At 52.8% G+C, this 20,248-nt stretch overlaps 1 protein-coding gene across 3 annotated transcripts in view; it reads left to right on the top strand.

Annotated features, from left to right (window-relative positions):
- Positions 1-20,248, top strand: part of NGEF (neuronal guanine nucleotide exchange factor) — a 218,919-nt gene that overhangs the window by 135,859 nt on the left and 62,812 nt on the right. Inside the window, exon 1 of one of the 3 annotated variants that reach the window (XM_079134859.1) lies at positions 4-24. The exons of the other annotated variants lie outside the window; for them this stretch is intronic. The gene's annotated coding sequence lies outside the window, so the exon portion shown is untranslated. Of the gene's footprint in view, positions 1-3; positions 25-20,248 lie in introns of those variants that run through there. 3 annotated transcript variants of the gene reach the window in all.

Raw genomic sequence — 20,248 nt, 5'->3', positions numbered from 1 at the left:
GCTGGGCCCTCAGCACCCGGCAAGGTAAATACAGGAAGTAACTGTCATGGGCACGGGGCCAGCTGTGGGCCGAGGCGAGTCTGAAGGTCAGGAAGGCTTCCTGGGGAGGCTTTTCCCAGAGAGGACAGAGCACTTTCCTGTGGCCCTCTGGGACGGCGCAGAGAGCCTGTGGATTTACCTGGGCACACCAGGTCTGCTCTGTGGCTTCGGCTCCTGGCAGCACAGTGGACGGGGAGGAAGAGCTGTTAGGGGTCCAACCTCCAGGGCCCCTTGCTGGCAGGTGAGTGAATGGCTTTGATTTTTCTTAATGAAATGAGATGAAAGTAGAAATTAAATAGAGTCCCCCGCGGGGACAGGCAGGAGCATAGAGTGCCACACACCCATTTGCTGAGAAAGCCTGGCTCTCAAGCTCGAGATCTGGGCCGTCGTGCCTGTGCCTCACCCCTCCGGGGTCTCAGTTTCACATCTGTGACACCGAGGAACGATTCCTTCTAGCTCGTCTCCCGTCTGTGTGGGGACAGTTGGGACAACAAGTGGTAGTGGCTGCCTGACTTGCAGTGCCCTGTACCTGATGAGCCCGCAGGGCCCCCGCTAAATCGCAAGGGCTTCCACCGTGGCAGCACCGTGCTGAGCCCAGCGGGCAGGCTGAGAACAGGGCTGGCACTGCCCTGCCCCCCGCCCTGGAAAGAAACGTACGTGGAGACTGCGAAGTGCTCAAATCAGTGAAGGAAGTGCACTAGGGCAGCAGAAGTCACCCTCAGGTGACAGACCACTGCTCCAGGGCCATTTCAGTAGGACCAAAGACCCCACCCCTCAGAATCAAGCCGAAGCCTGGTGGGACTCCGCTGTGGTTTCCTCGATGGGAGTTGGAAGGCTCTGATTTCCATCTTGGTCAGGTCTGGGGATGTTCCCAGGCCACTGGCTGCGTAGAGCTGGGACCGGCGATTTGCGTACTTTGGGCTGTTCTGCAGCTTCTGCTGATCACTGACATATTTTTGCCTTTTGGGGAAATGAGGATCTTAAAGCAGTGAGACCGCTGGTGGGAGAGCTCCGTGTGGGTCCCTTGTCACCCACCCCTCCCCTCCCCTCTGTTTTCCCACTTGATTTCCCCTCCTTTCCCACCTGCCCACGCCTCGGGCTGCCTCAGGCCCTGCTTGGCACTGTCTCCAGGGAGTCTTGAGCTTTCTGGTCCATGAAGGTTGACAGTGGACCACCTCTCTCAACCCCACTCCCCACTCCACCCCTTCCTGACCCCGAATTGCCTTGGAATCCCCCCGGGGGTCTCTGAAGTAGAAATAGCAGCCCCAGCCCGAGGGACAGATGCTTATCAGCTCCACTTCCTCAGCCCAGAAACTCAACCCCTGAGCAAACCAGCCTAGAATGTGTGTGACCACCAAGAGTCCCCGAGGGGTCCACATCTAGCCACCCATGCCTACTGGCTCCAGCAAAAGACACAGGGGCCAGTGTCTATGTCAGGAAGCCAGCGAGCGGGCAGCCCTGTCAGCAGTGACCACACCCTGGACAGGCATCCTCTAGCACTCCTGGCCTCGAGTGCCTCCCCAGCTAAGGGCGGCTCGACGCTCTGAGTGTAGGCAGCCTTGCCTCATTTTATTGCTTCATCCACTGATTGCCAAGTGCCTGCCATTGCGAGGTTTGGAAGGGGCTGGGGACACATGTGGGATGATGGTGGTCTTCAGACAGGTGGAGGGGATAAGGTAGGGCTATGCCCCCTCCTCCTGGGACCAGGCTAGAGGGGAGCTCAGACCACGCCCTGACACCAAGGACAGCTATTGGGGTCATGGACTGAGGGATCCCTGCTGAGCTGATCCTGAGTGTGCCTTTTCAAGCCCCCTATCCCCCTGTGGAACCTTTAGGGGCTGCTGGGCAGAGCAGGTTGAGCCTGGGAAGGAATGTCTTGTTTCTCTTGTCCACTTTTAGAGATATCAGATCACAGGTGGGAGCTCTGCCTCAGGACTGGAGGAAATGCCCAAGGAGGCCACCAGCTTGTCCCTGTTTCCTCTGGGTGACAGCATTCCCTGAAGCCCAGCTCTCTGGGAGACGCCACTGTGTCTCAGCAGGCTTCCTTCGGGGAAAGAGCTCAGTGGCTGATGGAGGACCTGGGAGCTGGGTCAGGCCGGCGTTCTATCCTTCCACCTTAACTTGCCTGAACTTTGGAGTAGGAAAAAAAAAAAAAAAAAAAAAACAAAAACACATGTTCAAATGAGAGGGATGTGGGTCATCCAAGGAATGACCAGGGAGACCTGCAGGGAGGAGATGACCTTTGAGCTGGGCATCCTTGAACAATCTTATATCACTTATCTATTATTTTATAGGAGGTTGAGGAGAGTAGATGGGTATAGCTTTAAGGCTCTGACTTGAAAATAAGACTGCCATTTTCCCCACACTCACCCTGATTGAACATTGCAAGTTCTTTAAATAGCACGTTCATCCAATGGCATATTCCTGGTGAAGGGAGAGCACAGTCTTGGCAAGGTGGGATGGAGCCTCCCAGGAGAAGCATGAGCCTGGGTGGGGATGTGCAGGGACGGGTTTGCTGGAGCAGAGGGAAGGTGGAGGGGATGCCCCAGCCCGTGATGCTCGGACCCCAGAGTTCACACAGGTCAGAGTGGGTGGGTGCATGGCCAAGGTGTCTCATGGGAAACTCATCCCTCACTTCCCTACCCAGCTCGGTGGCTCTGCCTCAGTCACCTTCAGTCTCAGCTGGAGCTTTATGCACCAGCCTTGGGATCTCCCAGGGCTAGAAGCTGTGATCATCAGTCACCCAATTTTGGATGAGCTTAGAAACAGGGGCACTAATTCATTATTAATGAGTGTATTTCCTATTGAAGACAAACTTCAATACCCAGGCTTGCTGGAAGGACAAGCAATTTGGACTGTACCCTTATTAAAATGATTAGGGATGGGGGGCGATAAGGAAGGTGAACATGGCCCAAGGACCTTGACCCCAGCTCCCACCCGGAAATGGCAAGAGCCATTCCCAGGGTCTGTCTTGGGAGCATTGCTCCACCCTGTGTATGCATTAATTCAGCCTGCTGGTATGGACAGTTCAGTCCAACATGACCGTGAATCCTGAGAATGCACTTTCTTCATCCGGGCAGCGAGCTGGCCTGTACTGCTCTGGGCCCTGCAAGGGGAGGTCCAGTAGGGATCAAAGGGTGTAAAACCCTTGCCTCTCCCAAGTTCCCACCTTCATTTCAGTTCCCAGCTGCTTCCTTCTGGCTTACTGCCCTTCTAAAGAGTAGGAAAACCCCACGTTTCTACTCAGAGCTAATCCAATCTGCATTCTTGCACCCAAACAGATTCCTGTGCAATCCCACCAGGGGCAAAAATTTCCAATTTTTAGAACATGGGCTCTATTTTTTCATGGTGCTGTCTGGTTTCGAGCCCACTGGGAAAGCGCAAGCATCTATAAAGACATGTTTTGCTCTCATCTGAGTGATAAGAACATTCCAGGGTGGATTCTTGGGGGTTGAAGGGAAGGCTTCTTTCTGCTGAGCTCCTTTTCAGGAAATTAGCTTTGAACCTTAAAATGATTCTCAGGTTCCTTGTTTCTGGATTTAAAAGGACCTCTGGCACAGGGACAAGTCTTCATCAGCAGTGTCTGTAGCTCTCTGTGGGTTTCTGGTCTCTTTGGAGCTTGTTCCAAGTCAAAAGCGATGTCCCTTGAGTTGGTTAACTTGGGTTCCAAGTCAAAGGTAAGAAACGTTGTTTCTAGCTCAGGGTCAGAATGTAGCCACATTGATGCTCAAAGAGAAACAGACCCACCAAGATTGTTTTGGGGAAAACATTGTTATAGCTGATCTCTGTGTTCATTGGAGAAATATCTCAGAAATTGCCAAAAAGAAGTGGCATGGGCGGTTAACCGGAATCTTTTCACAGGAGCACTCTTTAGGGTCAGGTCTTTGTGAATGCCCTCCCTTGCTGGGTCTTCCCAGGCATGAATGCCTGCTTATTGTCTCCTTGACCCACCCCTGCTTTCTTACCGATCCCGGGCACACTGGGTCCTGGAGGGGTTGCCCTGGGGCTCCTCTAGGGTTTAGCCTTTTGCAGGAGGAGTGTGATGTGAGCAGATAGGTGTTGTGACACAGAGGGAGTGGTGCTGAGGGTCAGGGACCTTTATGTCCCAGCTGCGAACCTGGACTCATGGACCTGGGGGGGTAAGGACAGCCTCGGGGTACTGCTCCCTAATCCCATGCCCATGTGGGGACACATGTGAGGAGCTACTCTGCCAGGTCCAGCCCTTCCTGTTCCCATGGGGCAATCAGAGCCTCCCAGGGCGCAGGGAGCAGTGGTGTGTGTGTGTGTGTGTGTGCACCAGTTTGCAGGGAGGGGGAGGAAGTTGAGTGTGAGACTCTGGCAGCCCCAAAACCAACTAGCTTACTGGTGAGTTTCCCACAATGGCAAATAGGATCCAACCATGTCAGCTCTGATCCACACTAAAGGCTGCCCAGGGAACTTTTGAGGGCAACGAGGCCCACGCTAGTCTGGAAGAAGGAATGCTCTGTTGATTGACAAAGGAATGGGGAAGGGTGATCAGCGTGCACCTCCCCTGCCAGCAGGGAGGAAGGGGTTCGGAGGTCCACATGCACTGCTTGGGCACCCAGGAAGAAGGCCACGCCTTATCTGTGCAGACCTTGAGCAGGTGGGCCGGTGGAGTCTCTGCTCCCTTGTCTTTAGATACAAGAGCATGGTGAAGCCGTTTCTAAGTCCCTGAGTGGCAAGGGGTCGTGGACAGAAAGGGGTGTCACCAGTCACAAACCACCCAAGCCTGCATCCGTGGGGCAGTGTCTGAGTACCCTGACCCCGAGACAATCCTTGGTCGGTCACTCCGGGCGTGGTGAGCGGTCTTGGAATTCTTTGGCCTGATGCAGCTCTGAACCTGCACCGACCCCACAGGCCTTCATCTGCCTGGAGACTCCTCAGCTTTACATGTAGGCAGAGGGCGAAGGCTTGGAGAAAGTGACGGTGGAGAGACACCATGCGTAAGGGCACAGCAGTAGGTGCCCCGTGCTGGCAGCAGGTGGTAGGGGTGGGTGAGGCATAGCCTGGGGCACAGGTAGGGGTCCAGGCTCTGGGGGCAGAGTGGGGTGCTGTTTATAGCATGCTGAGCAGTCAGGTGGGATCTGACACCTCAGCACGCAGCACACAGTAAGTGCTCAATAAGAATTGCTTCACGAGCAACCACAGGCTCCTGAGAAGCAACGTCCACGCAGCCCTCAAGAAAGAGGCAAAACCAGGCAAGGGAAACCAAGGCAAACCCAGCACAGGAGACAGCATAGCTGTTCAGGGGAGGAGAGGCCCGGGAGCCGCTGGGTTCCATTCTGAGCACTTGGAAGTCATAAGCAGGAGCACGATATGAAACAGTGGTGCTTTATTTCAGAAAACCAGACTTGGGCACTCCCTGCAGTTCCCAGCAGTTACTCCCTCTTTCTGCCTCATGGTCCTGATGAGCATCCTCCATAGCACTCGAAGAGGAAGGGGGCTTGGTCTCTAAAAGCTGCACAGTTCTGGGGCCCGAGGGCATGTTGCTGCCCAGAGGGGCCCTGAGTCAAGATGCAGAAGCTCTGCTGTGAAGTGGGGAGGGGCAGACCAGCTGGAGGCTGCAGGCTCCCCAGAGGATGCAGGACATTGGGGGGACGTGCAGATGTGAAGGTGTCGGCATGGAGGGGTCTTTGGGAAGACAGGAGGGGGTCACTGAGGAGAAGGGAAAGGAGTAAGAGGATTGCAAAAGCATCTGGGTAGGGTCCCCTCACTGTCTCCAGCTTTCTCAGGGACATTTGAGACCAGGTCAGCAGGGACAGTAGGAGGCTAGAGGTCTCAGAGCAGGCACAACATGACTGCTACAGAGAGCAGGGGGACTTGCTGGAGAAAGCAAGCTGACTTGCTGACCGATCTTGTATAGTGACCACGAATCAACTGTGACATCTGTCTGCTCTCGCCCAGGCCAGGAGGCCAGAAATGCCAACATACATTAAGTCCTGCTCTATTGGAAAGAAGAAAACTCAGGGGTCACAGTGGTGGCCAAGTGGGAGCAACTAACTGGGTCTAGGGCACAACCTCTGACATTTGGTCACTATGACTTGAGCATCTATGCTGTGTGACCTTTGAGGGCATCAGAGATCCCCACAGCCGGAGCTCAGCCTGGGGGTTCCTGGGTAGCCTGCTGCCACTTTTGCTTGGCACTTGCTTGTCATGTTGTGACCATCTGGCCGGCTGGTTCATTCCCCGACTAGGCTGAGACTTTGCACCTTCTTTTGCCCAGGGCCTGGCCTGGGAAATGGGTGCTCAGTAAATACTTGCTAGGTAGGGGAAGGAGCCAGTGGAGGAGCAGCCACGTGGGTGGACTTCAGTGGGGTGGACAGGGCAGGGAGCCTTAGAGGACACTAGTGAAGAGGACCCGGGGAGGGGGCGGGCAGCTACCATGTGACGCTACAGCAAGAACCCCAGGCTCAACCAAGGCTGGAAGCCATCATCAGAACCCTCAGGAGATGGGTGGAGAGAGAGAGAGAGAGGTGCAGGTGGCTCAGATGCAGGCCAGGATAGCCTGTAGGGAGGGGGCAGCCAGTGCTCTGCTGTTTCAGGAGCAGGGGCCAGAGCTCTGGAGACAGGGCATCCCCTCCGTGTGGGGAGGCCCCAAACACCTTCCAGAGTCGTTCTGTGTGCAGCAGGCATGTCCTGCCAACCCCCCAGAAACGTTTGGGTCATTTGTGACTAAAGCGCAGTCTCAGAGACGCAGGGAACTTGTGTCAGAGAAACAGGACGGCAGCATCCCAGGAGCACTGGCTTGCCGCCCTCCCGGGGCTGGAGGAAGGCTGTGTCCTGCCCTGGACGTTGCCCACACTCTCTTTGCACGCATTCTCCAGGGAGGGTCTGCCTCACGGAGGCCAGTCTAAGAAGGTGGCGGCCACCGTGGTGGTTGGAATGCACCTGCTCCGTGTCCCAACTGGTCTGAGCCCCACTGTAGGGCTCCTGGGGAGGACCTCAGAATCTGCGTCTCTGTAAAGCCGCTGCTCAAAGCCGACCATGCAGGCAGGCAGCCGGAAGAGGGCCTGGTTCAGGACCGAGGAGGCTGGTGACAGTGCTGGCTCAGCCAGGTTAGGTCAACCCTCCGATTCTTGTCACTCAAACCCAGAAGTTGCAAAAGTAAAAGGACTTTATCTGGGCCTTGGGGATTGCAGATTGGGAGACACGAGCTCAGGTAGCAGCTCTGTCTCAGGATTCGGAGGAGGGCAGGGAACGTGGGCGCTTGCATGCTGTGAAGGATCGGGGGCTGCGTGGCCCACAGAGGACCACGCAGGAACGGACCCGCTGAAGGGAATGTCGGTAAGTGAGTCCCTGACCTCTGGGTGTGCACCCTGAGCCTCTGGGCACAGTGCGTCTGTCTGGGTCAGGTGGTTGCAGAGGCCTGGGTCAAGGGTGGAGGTGGCCAGGTTCACGTGCAGGCAGCAGAGGCTGGAGCTGCGCGGGTTGCTTTCACATGCACTCCGGTCTCCACTTTGGAAAATGCTTTCTGAGTTGCTTTCGTTGTAATTTTCCTTTTATTTTCACATTCCTGAATGTCAATCGTTTGCCTTCCATGTTTACGATTTTTTTACTGCATGTGCCACCTGTACCGTTGAGACTTTGCACAGATTGGCTTCAAATGAAATTCCTTACTTTATTTATTTTCATCCTGAGCATTAGTGTCTGCGAAGTCACAGGTGTGATATGCAAATTGAATTTTTTTCTAGAACACATAAAAATATGTAACTATTACATTTTTGAATATCTGACCTCTTAAAAATCACCTTGCAGGGTTGGGGTGGCGGCCCAGTGGTAGAGGGCCTGCCTCGCACATGTGAGGCACTGGGTTCGATCCTCAGCACCACATATAAATAAATAAAATAAAGGTATTGTGTCCATCTACACCTAAAATTATTTTTAAAAAATCACTTTGCTACCACGGGTTCAACTCCTGTTCAGCTGGAAGGAGGACGGGGACCTTCTAGAGTTTGCCCAAATCCTATAACTATTTTAGATAAAAGTCAGTTGAGAGAAACCACAGTCCTTCAACGCCCCTGCCCTGATAGTTTGTTTCTTTAAAAATGAAACCAAAATGGAAATTCTGGGCTTTGTGCCCTGGTTTCCCTCCATGGCTCTGCTTCCCTCCAGCGTTCTGTCCCCATGGCCTGTCCCTACTCTCTTCTCTGCCCACCATAAAGGGCCTCCATGGTCTCGATTCCTCTGGCCCACAAACACTGGGCATAAACCTCAGTTTTCCTGGCCTTACCCAGGGCCTGAGCAACCACCTCCCACCTACAGGCTTCTGGGGAGACTCTGGCGCTTTGAATGCTTCTAGCACAGATACAAGAAGGTTCCAGAGGGGAAGGGAGGCCAGGGAAGGTTTGTTTTGTGGACGATGAGAACTGGTAGGAAGTGGCCTCCTGGCTGTTCTGCTGAGCCCCAGGTAAGGGTCCGCCTTGCTGTGGGACCCTCAGGGTCATCCCGATCTTCACTTCTCAAAGAGGGATTCTGATGGGCTCAGCTCAGCCTCTGGGTGATTCCTCTGGGACCAAAGGTCCACTCTATTCTGGTCAGTTATGACCTGGGGTTTAGGCCGTGGCACCCAGGCTGCCGGCTATCTAGGGTTAGGAGAGGCACAAACTCCTTAAGAAGATGTCTGGGAACAGGAAAGAAGGATGGTTACCTCTAGTACAAATACTGGTTCCCCAGTGCCATTTTGAAAAATTGGGTTGGCCATGGAGTCTGTGGGAGGTATTTAGGGCTAGATGAGGTCATGAGGGTAGGGCCCTCATAATGGGATTAGTGTCCTCATAAGAGAAGGAAAATAAAACCATCTCCCTCCTCTCCCCATGCACACTCTGAGGAAAGGACTCATGAGGACAAAGGGAGAAGGTGGGCCAGGAGGAGGCCCCTCCCCAGAGCCCAACCCTGCTGGTCACTGGCCTCAGACTTCCAGCCTCCAGAACAGTGAGATAATAAATTTCTGTTGCTGAAGCCCCCAGCCTGTGGCATTTTGTTACAGCAGCCCCAGACTAAGGCACCAATATTGGCCCTGTCATTTTTAGTAGGCTTTTTATAAACCCCCTTGAATGTGGGCTGATGAATGAGTTCACAGCCGCGGTGACATGCACATGGTCCCGCTACCAGAGCCCAACAAAGACCCAGTGTAGGGCAGGCAGCTCCAGCACATAAACCTCCCAGTGTGGCTGTGGAAATGACATTACCCACTTGCCCAGAGTCTGTTTTCCCTGTGCCTGGGCACCTGGCAGGCCTGGCCTCCTCCCTCTGGAACAAGCTGACCTTGCCCACAGGCGGATGGAGCTTGCCAAGGGCGCGGCCTAAGGCGGCTCACCCTAGGAGTGGTCTTTGTTCCAGACGCACTCCCTCCTGTGGCTCACGCCCTGTCTGGAGGCAGACAAGGGGCCCAGCAAGCACGGCTGCAGGCAGGCGACTTTGCTTAGGAAGGTAGGGGGGGTGTCCCCTCCTCCTGCCACCCCCTCTGAGCAGCTGTTGTCACCAGTATGCTCCGTGCCCTGAGGGCAAGGGCTCCCAGCAGCTCCACCAGCCAGCGCCCTGAGACAGGGCACAGAGTTTGCTCCCTGGGACAGAGCTGGGGTGGGGTGGGGGAGCTGATGGACCTTTATATTTTCAAACTCCACGCCCACTTTTTATACTGAACATTCTATATATTTTACCACCTTTCATTCTTTTTTTTAAAATATATTTTTAGCTAACTTTCATTCTTTATTCACCAAAAAAATATAAGCAATTTAAACAAGTAGAAAGTTCCTTCAGTCCCAAAGGCGGGAGGAGCAGCCTGGGAGAACGGCCTCTGGCGCGCACCAGGCTCTCAGGCACACCAACGCATAGAAGGCTGCAGAAGGGACAGAGGATGATGAGGTTGTGAGGAAATTCTCTTCTGCCTGCTCTGCTGGGGCCCCGGGTGAGGGCCACAGGGGTCTCACTGTGGGGCCCAGTTGTGCTCAGCGTGGGTGGACAGAGTGCTCTCGCCGAGAACCCAGGCTGAACTTCGTGGGTGAACTAGGAGGTGGTAGATTCCAAGGCTCCAGGGGCATGTCGAACACCCAAGGAGGCCAGCCCCAGGTGTGGGGGCCACACCTTCTCCCCCGCATCTAATCTCAGGGGTCCTTCAGCTGCAGAACCTCAGAGGAAGAGAGCGGACTCACCTCACCCTACGGGCTGCACAAGAGTGAGCTGGAGGAGACCACCGCCCCACCTGCCCTCACTCACTAGGACGTGGGGGGACAGGCCTCCACAGCCACACTGGGGAGACTGTGCCTGCTTAAGCCCCTGGGGGGCCCAGGCGCCCCCTGTGGAGGCCGCACACGGTAGAGAAGGGTCTGGCCCAGCAGATTGCAGTCGGCAGCCTGGAGCTCAGTTTCCTGAGTGAGCCCCACTAGTCTTGTCCTGGCCACCTGCCACTCCGTCCTGGGCTTCCTGCCCTTGATCTTTGTTCTTTGGTGAGGACAGCTGTGTGGCCATCTTTCCTCGGGGACCTGGCAGCCCCAGGTTGAAATCCCACCTCAGTCACTTAGGAGCCGTGTGATCTCAGGCAAGTTACTGAGTGTCCCTGAACTTCAGACTCCTTGTTTGTTAATAGGGGACAAACAATAGTCACCTCATCTCCCTGTCCCAGGGATGTTGTAAGGAACAAAGAAGTCAGGAAAACACCAGAACCGAAAGAGCTGCGTGTCCCTCTGGGAGAGCGGAAAGAACAGTCTTCGGCTCAGGGTGTGTCCTCTCCAGGAGGGTTTGGCTCAGTTGCCACCTTCTCCATGGTGGTGACATGGTGGTGGGGAAGGGAGGGAGTCGACTGACGCTGTGTGCAGTGTGACACTGGGGCCCTTCTGCCCACAGTCTGACCCATTATGTTCCAGAAATCTCCACCGTGGGCCCAAGGAGGGTGCCTATCCCAAAGGGGCCAGAAGGCCCTGGCTGGGGTGTCCAGTGCTCAAGCCAGGAGGCCCAAGAACTCAAGGCACAGGGTCTTGGCAGGCACAGGACCACAGAGAATTAAACGCTCTCTCTGGATAACTACAGAAGCCATGTCAGCTCAGGACTCCAAGCTGGTCTTGACCTGGTGCTGGGAACACCAGGTCTCCACACCATCCCTCCAAACCTCCTGCCCCTTAAAGAAGTCCAGAGCAGCAACGGCAGGCCAGGCTCCCTTTCTAGAGAAAGGGGGATTCTCCAGGTGCAGTCCCCAGCTGCTGAGAACCGTCACAGGGCACGTTCTTCCTGAATCGAGCCCTGTGCTAATCCTCCCGGGGACTCTGTGGCTTACCCAGGTGAGAGCCACTGCTACAGAGATCAAGGACCAGTTAGAACAACTTGGGACAACAACGTGGACGAATCTCACAAGCGTAATGTCACAGAAAGAAGCCAGATACCAAAAAGAAGGTCTGAATGACTCCATCACATAACCACCCAACCGGGCAAAAGGAGTGGACGCTGTTAGCAGCGAGTTCCCCACAGCAGGGCAGACGGGGCGGCCCTGGGGAGCTCTGGGTGGCGCAATGCTGGCCTTTTGAATCTGGTTCTGGTTACAAAGCGTCTTGCAAACATTCAGCAATCCGTCTACTTAATACAAGCACTTTCTGTGTCCTGCTGAAGTTTTAAAGCTATTTAACCATGTGAAGGGCTAAACTAGATTGCCACCACCCCCTTCACTGTGCATCACCGTTAACGCTGACGAGTGGGTGACATCACAAGGGGTGACCTGGCCCCACTCCAGAGAGCCACAAGTCAGGCATTCTATTACCCTCGATGGAAAAGGTTTCCCAAATCTAACCTAAAAGCAGCCTCAACGGACCCAGGCCAAGCTGGCTAGTTAGAACCAGAGAGAAGCAGCCGAGGAGCAACACAGCTAAGACCAAAGCTGCCATTTTTGGTCAACGCTGCTGCTCCCACGTTATTCCTGGTCTGTAGATGGTGTTTCCAGAAAGCGAGCTGCCTCAATCACCTCGCTGGGCATTTCACCTGGAGCTCGTCTTTGGGCTGGTCCAGGAAGCCGGGTCTCAGGAGGGGAGACACAGGGTGCATGTTTGACTCTATCCAGGGCTGGAGTGGAGGCCAAAAGAAGAGTCTGGTGCCACCCGCCAAGGAGCTTTCCAGGCCTTGACAACGTGGAATGCGCCTTTGTGGCTCCGTCGCCTTCTGCCTGTAGACCGCGTAGATCCAGGTCTGCTCGGTGGCCCTGCTGAGGGCCACTACCTCACCACTGGCCTGCTGTCCGCTCAGAGTGGGTAGTTAGTTAACAGCCACACAGGCGAGCCACCTATATGCTGAACTAGGAACTCAGCCCCAACTAATTGCCCCCAAGTACTGGTCAAGGGATGATCTTCTGAAAGGCCTCTGAAGTCTCCCCTGGCTCAGGCAGAAGCCCTTCTGCATGCTCTTATCAGTCCTAGGATTCGGGATCCCTGCCAAGCCAACAGGAGGCCCAAGGGAAAGCAGCTCGCCTGACTCATGAACCTTGGGGGCCAAGCCCAGATGACCAGCCCTGCCTGTCCCCCTGCACTGCTTTCCCAAGTGTCCCATGGCAAGACTTGGGAACACCTGAATTCTTTCTCAGTATGTCCCATGGCTTGGGAGGAAAACATGTAGTGCTTGATTCCTTTGGTGTTTATCTGGAAATTTTATTTTGAGGATCTAAACAGGTATTTCCCCTCAACTCTTAACCAATGTTCGGAACTTTCATTGGCACGCTTCCTTCAGGCAATAACAACTTATTTGATGTAATTTGCATCTCATACAATTCACCCATTTTAAGTGTACAATTCATTGGTTTTTAGTACATTCACAAAGATGTGCCTCTGTCACCAAATCAGTTTGGGAACATTCTCTTTTCTTCCCAAAGGAAAACCTGTTCTCATTAGCAGCTACCAACTCCCCATTTCTCACAACCTCTCAGGGCCCAAGCACGTGTAAGAATCTACTTTCTGGCTCTGGAGCTTCCTGTTCTGAATGTCTCATGGAAACGCAATCATGTGGTCCCTAGTGAATGGCTTCTTTCACTAAGCAAAGTGTTTTCAAGGTTCATTCATGTTGTGGATCCCATCGATACTTATTTTTATGGCTGAATAATATTCTATCAGGTGGGCATCCCACATTAGCCATTCACTATTGGGCGGATATTTGGGGTATTTCCTCTTTTTTTCCAGTTATGGACTCATGTTGCTTTAAACCTTTTTGTACAACCTTTTTGTATTTATGTATGTTTTATTTCTCTTGGGAATATGCTTAGGAATAAAATCCCTGGGTCATCTGATAGCTCTGTTTAATCTTTTGAGGAACTGCCAGACTATTTTCTAGAGTGCAGTATCTCAGGGTTCCAGGTTCACATTCTCACCAACTACTGTTATTATAATCACCTTGGTGGGTATAAAAATGAGTATAAAATGGCATCTCATTGTGGTTTTGCTTTGCATTTCCCTGACGACTAACAATGTTGAGGAAGTTTTTAAGTGCTCATTGGTCAGATTTTCTTTGGATATTCTTTTTCAATGGATTTTAAAGAATTTTTTTTATACATGATTTCATGTTATGTGAAGAGAGATAGTTTAATTCTTCCATTCCAATATGAATAACTCTTTTCCCCCTTGGCTAGCTCTGGCTAGAAGCTCCTTCACTATGTTGAGAGTGGACAACCTCATCTTCAGTCCTTCATGATTAAGTTTGATGTTACTGTGAAGTTTACAGATGTCCTTTATCAAGTTGAGAAAGTTTCTTTCATACCTGGTTTGTTGAGTGTTTTATCATGAAAAGGTATTGAATTTATTAGACTCTATTTGAGGCCATAAGTCCATCGAGATGATCATGTGGTTTTTGACATTTATTCCATTCAAATGATGTATTACATTAATTGACATTGTAGGTCAAACCAACCTTGCATTCTTGGGATAAATTCTATTTGGTCATATTGTGTAATCCTTTCTATGTATCTCTAGGTTCAGTTTACTAGTATTTTCTTGAGGACTTTTTCTTCTGTATTAACAAGAGATATTGTCTTGTGACATTTTTGTTTGGTTTGTAATCTGTTTTTTATAGTTGCAAGGTTTTTTTTCTATAAAATAACATTTTGCAGATAAGAATTCATTTCTGAAATGGTCATTCTATATGAATATCACATTCCTTTTTTTATTGTAGCACTTCATGGCATTTAAGATGAAGGCTGTGTTTTTTACCTGTATTTTCAAATTGTCTGAGCTAATCTAACTTGTCTGTCCTGCAGATGAACTTCATAATAATTTCTTGAAAACATTCTGATAAGTTTTCTGTATTTTGGAAACTATTTATTATCATGAACATAAAATTTGCTGTGAAAAATAAAGTTTATTAAGTTAAAAACATTATGTATTACCTTGGTGAAAACCGACATCTTAAATATTCTGACTTCCTGTCCAAGAAAACCCCATGCTTCTGTAAACATGAGAGCCTTTTTTCATCTATCAGATTTTTCCTTTTGTATAAGATGTTGGTATTTATCAAGATGGTTTTCATATGAGAGTTCCATTTTTAATTTTTTTTTTTTTTTTTTTTTTTTGTGCTGGGGATTGAATCGAGGGCCTTGTGCCTGCAAGGCAAGCACTCTACCAACTGAGCTATCTCCCCAGCTCATTTTTAATTTTTTAAAGGCATTCATGTGTTCAATCGTTTCAGTTGGATCTTTTGTTTTTTCTAGACATAAAAACTTTATCACTGATAAATCATGATTATTTCATCTTTCTTTCTGATAACTTATTTGCTTTATGTCTCATTGTGTTGGTCCAAACCTCAAGAACACGTTAACCACAATGAAGTTTTTCCCGCATCCTCACCAACACTTGCCTTGGGTCTTGACGGCAGCTGTCCCACGAGGCAGGAGTGATGCCTTGGGGTTCTGACCTGTGTTCCCCTGGTGATTAGGGAGCACCTTTTCATGCACTTTTGCCGGATTTCCTGTCTTTGTTTCTTAAGGACTTTAAGGCACACATCAGTCACCCGCCAGCTTCTTCATCTCACTGGTTACTAATAGCATATTTAGTGGAGGAGCCCCACAGTACCACTGTGACCCGGAGCCTCGATTTTAGCCTCCATTGCGAGGTAGCTGTCTTCCCTCTGATGGTGCTGGGATTTTAGTGGGAAGCTGAGAGCAGGGTTAGCTCAAGCTACTGGCTCTCCCAAGATTCACTCTGGTCTTCTGACAATAAGAGACAAGTTCTGAAATTCCCTCGCCCATGTGAAAGAGGAGAGGGAGCAGGTGGGCCAGACATCAGGCATGGGGGAAGGTTCTCGCAACGGGTCCAAAGAAATGCTTTCTTTTTGCAGTTTGACCATCTCAGGTGATCATTACAGTAACAGAAAGCTCTAGTCCTGGCCTTTTTGGCTCTGTCACGCTCCAGCAAACAGGGAGGTGACTGGGGGATGCTGGGGGCTTTCCCAATTCTCCCATTCACTCCATTTCCCAATTCCTCATTGCCTGTTTTTTGTTCATTAGGCCCCTTACACTGAGCACCTACTATGTGCAAATATGCAGACTTACAAAGCATTAGTTTCCAAATCTCCTGCTCCATGAGCTTATTTTAAAATTCTCTCACCCACGCCTTTTCTGGAAACATAAAATTAGAGTCATTCTTTAAAAAGTTTCATTGTGTGACCCCTCCCCGTCCTGCCCTAGGCCTGCCAGGCCTGCAGGCTCCTTCCTAGAGTCCCTTCTCCCATCTCCTTCGCCGCACGCTCTGCCCCCTTCCCCCATGCTCATCTCTGGCCACTTCTGCCATCTGGGGCCTCTCACTTGTCTCTTCGCCTCTGGCTTCGCTCCTGTGTCAAGGGCTCTCTTCACAATGAGGGTTATATATAGAAGGGTGTCCCGGTCCTCCCTGGCATCTCTTCCTTCCTGTGAAATAGAAGTTCTCTCAGCTTCTCTGAACCACGGTCCGATCCCCAGGCCTCGGCTTCCTGTGGCACCATCAGGAGAGGGATGCTGCGCGCACTTGACCTTCACTTCTCTGCATGTGAATTCCGCCCATTTCTAATCCACTTCCTGTTTTGCACGTGGATGTCGCAGGCTGCTAGGTGAGTGGCCGACAGCAGCCCCGCGAGGGACCAGCGGCTGCTGGAGTCCAGAGGCCTGGAACTCAGCAGCGGTGTGGACTCGAACGTTCGAATCTCACTGTTTCCGTGGTTCTCAGCTAGGAGAGATGCTGTGTGGCTCAGAGACTGTGACTGGGGCTGGGCTGGAGCTCGTGGCAGAGCCTTTGCCTAGCACGTGCGTCGTCCCGGGTTCCAGTCCAGCACTGCAAAAACAAACAGGCTGGGTTGGCGCTCAGTTGTTACTGTAATTGTTACTCTAACCCCCTCTTACCTTTCCAGGTCACTTCCTGGTTAGTTCCAGCCCTAGGCTGGATCCTGCACAATGGACAGTTTTCAAGTCCAGTTTCCCAGCACATGGGCCATTTCTCTTCCATCTCCGGGAGAGTCTCCTTCCAATTCCGGCTCGCTTTCCTAGAGCAGTAGTTCAACAGCCTGATGGGAAGCCAGGGTTCACCTTTACTTTCCTCCCTCGTTAGCCAAGAACAAGCCAACAAATCCTGTTCAGAAAGGGGACTCCCATCATGCCCTGCCTGGCTCCCTGGCTTCCGTCTTCAGGTCTTGCCCAGAGGTAGCAGGGAGGCTTCCAGGCCACCACCTGACCCAGCACCCCCACCCCACCCCGACACCCCTGCTGCTACCACCTCATTTCCAGATAGGAAAGGCTCCTGCCTGCGCCCATCCCTGGGCACCAAATCACCACCATCTGCACTGGCCTGGTCTTGGTTCTGAAAGGTGCCCATTTCCTTCCCTCATGGCTGGGGGACCCTCCCCTCTACCTCCTGAAGCTACCACTGTCCCCAAGTAGCCACGACATGGAGGGGGCAGAGCCAGAGGGCAGCAGGGCCTTGCTCTGACACCCCACCGGCCCTTCTTGTGCCCCCTTTCTGCCCTCCCCAACACCACTTGCTCCCACTTTCTGAATTCCCACTTTCGAATTTCCCGAGATCCTTCTCTCCCTTTCTTGGGGTATTTCTCCCCGCTCCTGTCCTTTGTGCAAGCTCAGAACTTGCTCCCTGCGAGATGGTGGCAGCTCTGGCCTTTCACAGCCATGGTGGGTGTTTGGAATCCGCAAACGTGCTCTGCCCCAGTGCCTTCTTGCCAGCCCCCTCTCTACTGCCTGAAATTCTTTGACCCAGGAGGGAAAGAAAGTCTTTGCTGTTGACATCCAGGCAAGCCTTGCCTTTACCTGGGAGGTGGCCAAGCTCCATTCGGGACCAGGAATGACTGTGAAATTGCACAGGTGTCCTGGGATCCGCCACCTGCCTCTCCTGTAAGGCTGCTGGCAGGTGAGGGTGGCCTCCAGGAGCCCCATCCCTCCTCTTCCTGAGGGGGCCTGCCAGCCCTTTCTGTTATCCTGAGACCCCCTTCACTCTCCTCCGTCTCTCAGGCCTCCCTTGCCACAGGCTCACCTAGATGGCTGGCAGGCCTCACTTCACCACCGTGTCCTGGGTCCCCTCCCTGAAGAGATGGGAGAGGCCTCAGGGTCACTTGCTGAGCCACTGCCCCAGGTGCTCCTGGCTAGAGCTGCCGGCCCTCCCCTGGAAACTCCTGCTCCCTGTTGGGCCCAGGCTGGAGCCGAGGGCCAGCTCCAGGGACTGACCTCTGGTGGAGTTCCCCAGCTCAGCCCCCCGGAGCTTTGGCCTCCCTGAACCTGCTCCTCATTGGAACCTTCTCTGCAAAGGATCCTCCCGCTCCCACTGCTCTCTGCCTTGTAGCCATCGCTCCTCCCCTGACCCCTGCCCTTCCAGAAGGCTGAGCCTCCTCTCATCGAGCTGTCCAGTCCCAAAGCGGTCTGCTTCACAGCAGGCTTCTGCAGACTTGCTGAAGGCCCTCATTCCTGGGTGGGAATCTTTCCCACTTATTTCTTCATTCCTTGGGAAGAAGCAGAAGGGGACAGTGGAGGACAGCACCTGCTCCAGCCCCCTGTCTCTTCTCCTGGACCCCCTTCCTGCCGGCCCCAACCCCTGGTTCTTCTTTTGCCTCTGACAAAGATGCTTCCCAGACCCAGCCAGAGGGAGCGGCAGCAGTGGGAGGAGCTAGCCCAGGTGGCTTCTCCCTGCTCCACCTGCTGTGGATGCTGGGTTCTGACCCTCTCTACCTTGCTTGAGGTGTCCAGGGGCTGGCAATATGGGCGTTCCCCAAGAGCTCGTCAAAGAATGCAGCCTCAGGGCCACCCGGGCCTCCTGAATCAGAATCGCAGTTTCAGCCAGATCAGGTGGTTTCTGCAGTGAAAGTCTGACAAGGCAGGTCTGGAGCTTTGCTTCCTGGCCCATGTGTCCCCCTGCCTCACCCTGGGGGCTGGCTTCAGTTGTCACAGCGGGCCTGCAGCCAGCTCCTGGTTCCCTCCCAGCACCTTCCCTCAAGTGCCCTGACCTCTAGGCTGCTGACTCATGCGGGAGGCCCTGGCCCTCTGTCCAGTGCTGGGGCTCGGCAGACACCCTTGGCTCACGGGCCTGAGCCTCACCATAAGCGCTGAGGGACACAAGAGATGGCCACGGCTGCCTCTGATTCACCCAGGCCCGTCTGCTGCCAGTATGTAGAAGAGTTTCTTTGGCCCACATTTTCCAGAGAATGAGTCAGGCAGATGGGGCGTGACCCCTACCTCACCATTACCAGCGGTGTGATCCTGGGCATGTAACTAGAGCTCCGGGGCTGCAGCTTCCCCTCTGTAAAGCAAGGTTAAGGATGGTATTGACCTCACGCGGTGGCCATGGGGCTCGCCTAAGGTCATCCGTCCATCCACTCTTTGTTGTGAACAGCAAAGGTTCACAGAGTGCTATCAGGTGCCCAACAGACGGACCAGGGACCACGACTGACAGAAAACACACATGTTCATATGTGGGCTGGTGGTCACTGAGGGTCTGCTGAGTGGATGGCTGGATGGGTGCTCTGCAAGCATGCCCTCGCCCCTGGCCCCTTGGTCACTTCTAGTAAGAAGGCTGCCCCCATGCACCTCCACCCCGAAGTCAGTTCTGGATCAGAAAGACACAGCCACTGAGGAAGTCGAGGGCAACATTAAGATGGGGTGGCATGAAGGGCCACCAAGTCTAATGGACACAGAACCCAAGCAATTACAAAATGATTCCAGGGCCCGGTGTGGTGGTGCACACCTGTGATCCCAGAGGCCTGGGAGGCTGAGGCAGGAGGATCACAAGTTCAAAGCCAGCCTCAGCAAAAGCAAGGCACTAAGCAATTCAGTGAGACCCTGTCTCTAAATAAAACACAAAATAGGGCTGGGGATGTGGCTCAGTGGTTGAGTGACCCTGAGTTCAATCCCTCATACAAAAAAAAAATTCCAGACTTAGAGCACACTGGCCTGAAATAACCGATAATTGAAGCAGGATTAGAGTCATTTTCCAGGGAGTTTTACAAGTTCTTTGTGTGTGTGTGTGTAAAGTTCTTAAAGATGGTAAGATTTGGGGATACATTTTCTCAGGGCTCAGAGCCTTCTCATTTAAAGAAAATGACTTGGATGGCTTAAAATCAATCCGCCAGCTCTTGTCATACCACCAGCGTCCTCTAGGGTGCTCCGAACCTTCCTAGATCATTGCACTTGAGAGACAAAGGAGCCGCCAAGAACCCCAACCTGCTGCGTGCGTCCTAGACAGGAAACTCAGGGCTGACTTGCCCAGTGCTGTGATTCCAGGCAGCTGGAGGCCCCTGGTCACCAGCCCAGGGTCCTTGGAAGTACGTCCGGCAGCGATCCATGCATCGTGGCGCTGCAGAGAATGCCTTTAACAAGCCAGTAGAAAATGCAGCGCACCCAGCTGAAAGGCCCCCTGCTGCTTAGTCCCACCTCCACCCATGAGAATCAGGAGTTCAACCAGGAGGGAGCCTACGCAGATCAGGGGTCCTCAGGGGCTGGGCTGCGGGGCAGTCAACTGCAGTGGAGCCCTCAAGAGCCCCCTGGGGTTGGGACTTGATGGGTGGGGCCCATGAGCTTTACTGGCGCCAAAACTCACAAAGCTGCACACTAGACAGGGCTCCTTCTACTCTGCATAAATCATATCTTGACCTTTTAAAAAAATGCAGCCTAAAATGATAATGGTGGTGATCACGATGATGACAATGAATGATCTATCTCGAATGCCAAAACAGTCCAGGTTAGGGCCACACACCTAGGCCTTTG

The sequence above is a fragment of the Sciurus vulgaris genome (genome assembly GCF_902686455.1).
Source record: "Sciurus vulgaris genome assembly, chromosome: 3".
Classification (NCBI taxonomy): domain Eukaryota; kingdom Metazoa; phylum Chordata; class Mammalia; order Rodentia; family Sciuridae; genus Sciurus; species Sciurus vulgaris.
The sequence above is the reverse complement of the archived record's forward strand: the minus strand, read 5'-3'. Positions and strand labels throughout refer to the sequence as shown.